Source organism: Capsicum annuum, chromosome 1, assembly GCF_002878395.1.
Source record: "Capsicum annuum cultivar UCD-10X-F1 chromosome 1, UCD10Xv1.1, whole genome shotgun sequence".
NCBI lineage: Eukaryota > Viridiplantae > Streptophyta > Magnoliopsida > Solanales > Solanaceae > Capsicum > Capsicum annuum.
In genome coordinates, this window is record NC_061111.1 from 62,406,991 (window position 1) to 62,409,249 (window position 2,259).

Consider the following 2,259-nt stretch of genomic DNA (forward strand, 5'->3'; position numbering starts at 1 on the left):
CGCTCTAATACAACCAACACTAAATATTGATTAAGGTATAAAAATAATGACACATGTAATCATTCTATTGAAGATGAATAATCCATTACTAAAAATCATGAGTATGTTTCACTCTTTGAAGCCTAGAAATACAAAGATATAAACATATAATAAATATCAAGATCAAACACAACATAAATGTTTAGAAGTTTCATTACTCTCCAATCCAACATGTAAAAGATATCACTAAGGTACTATAATTGTGTTTGGACTTTTAAATAAAAATTACAATCAAATCAAACAATAGGAAATTTAAAAGACAACTAACTTGAAGACCTTTAAAAGCATTAAAATAAGTAAACAAAAATAATCATATTAAAAGTACAATATGATTGTACATGTATTCTAGCATAATATTGATTGCTTCAAGAGAAATAATTTTTATAAACATCGGCTTGAAGAGGAATATTTCCTGTAAACATCTATAAATGTCTCATTAGCAAATCATTGAAGTACTCTTCCTCGTTCTGTTTGTAACATCTGCCAATTAAAAATAAGTAGTATAGAAGTGACTGCAAAAAGATAAACATCAAACTACTCAAGTAGGACAACAATAGAACAAACCAATCATCCTCAATTTCATAATGTCGAAGCTTAATTTGAACACTAAATTGACTCCAAATCATCTTTATTTTTTCGCGTTTTGGAGAATAATATTAGACAAAGGTTAATTATACATGCAATATTCATAAGAACTATAAAATATGAAGAATGTAATTTTTTAAAGCTTTATAGAACAAAAAGATTGATCTCGAGACACATTATCTAATCATGAATGAAAAATCAGAACTTTTAATTCTCGCTGATTCTCCAAGAAATTCTTTCAATTCAATGTAAATCTAATAACATACATTGAGATTCCTTTCAATCCAATTGACTCCTTAAGACAATAACAAAACTGTATTTTATGCAAATTGATATATAATATTTAAAGTATGATATAATATTTAAAAAATAAATATGGATTAAATTAAAATTAAAAGTAAATGCAAAACAGAAAATGAATGATTGTATGTAATGTGAAGAAATAAAAAGAAAGTAGACTAAAACGGAAAGAAAGAGTTCTTTCAGGTTTGGTTTCTATTTTTTTTACCCTATTGCTGATCAACTTCTTCTCCTCTCTATGATTTTCCATTCTTCACATCCTCTTTCCATTAGAAATTACTCTTTCGGTTATTTTCTTTCACTAGATTTTAAAAAGGTAAAAAAAAACTTTCCGCAAAGCAAAAAAAAAAAAGACCAATGATGAGAGGGAATTGACCTTTTGATTATGTGTTCGTGTCCCATTAGTTCTTATTTGATTTTATTTTTAGTTAATGTGGTGAACCTATAAACTTTAAATGCTATATCCCCTGTGATGGTAATGTGATTGTTATTTTATTACACATTATCTTTTTCTTTATTTTTCTTGTGATTACATTTAGCAGCCTAATGTTGTTTTTCATCTCTTATTCTTTATACATTCTTTTTGGCTGATACATATCTATTTGAAACTATGTATTCTCATATTTTAAAGATGCAAATTTTTGTAGCAACAGGTTGAATATTATAATAGCATAAACAATTCTGAAATAAAAGAAGATGAAAATTTAAAGAGAAGAGAAGTTGTTGATAGTTAATGCGGTTGAAACCTGTAGCCGTTGGGATTGAACAATCTTCCATCACAGAAAAATTTGCTTTAAAAGGCTTCCCCTTTTGCCTTCCAACCGCAACTTGATGCTAACAAATTGCTCTTAAAATTTGCTATTCGTTCTTCTGCACAAAGGAAAAAAAATGCACTTAATCCTTTAGTATATGTCAGCCAAATTAAGAAGAATCAAGGAGAAATCTTCTCCTTGTCTTTTTGGTAAATATTGGTTTTACTGCAGTATTAATTGCATGATGATGTTCTAGTGTAAAAACTTTTCTTGACTTTACCGGTGAAAAAAAGGAAATTTTAGAAAGAGAACTCAAATAGAATCTATATAGAATGACATTTCTCTTCATGCAATTAATTAAAATAGAATGAGAAGATAATAAAGTTATAAATAACTTTATAAGGATAAAGTTGAGCAGTTAGATATAACCCTAGAAGAAAATTGATAAGGATAAATTGAGAAGTTAGATACAACACTTGTGAAAATCGATAAGGATGAATTTGAGGCGTAATAATCTCTTCAGATTTAAAAGTAGTTTTTTATAAACAAAAACTGAATGTGTACTTGGAATATGCAGTTTTTT

At 27.3% G+C, this 2,259-nt stretch overlaps 1 long non-coding RNA gene across 1 annotated transcript; it reads right to left on the reverse strand.

The window, feature by feature from the left end:
- Positions 1-332: 332 nt before the first annotated feature.
- On the reverse strand, positions 333-2,020 carry LOC124891199. Its single transcript, XR_007049581.1, has 2 exons — positions 1,957-2,020; positions 333-1,794 (listed from the first exon to the last, which is right to left on the reverse strand). It is a non-coding gene; the product is annotated as an uncharacterized LOC124891199 (long non-coding RNA).
- Positions 2,021-2,259: the final 239 nt, after the last annotated feature.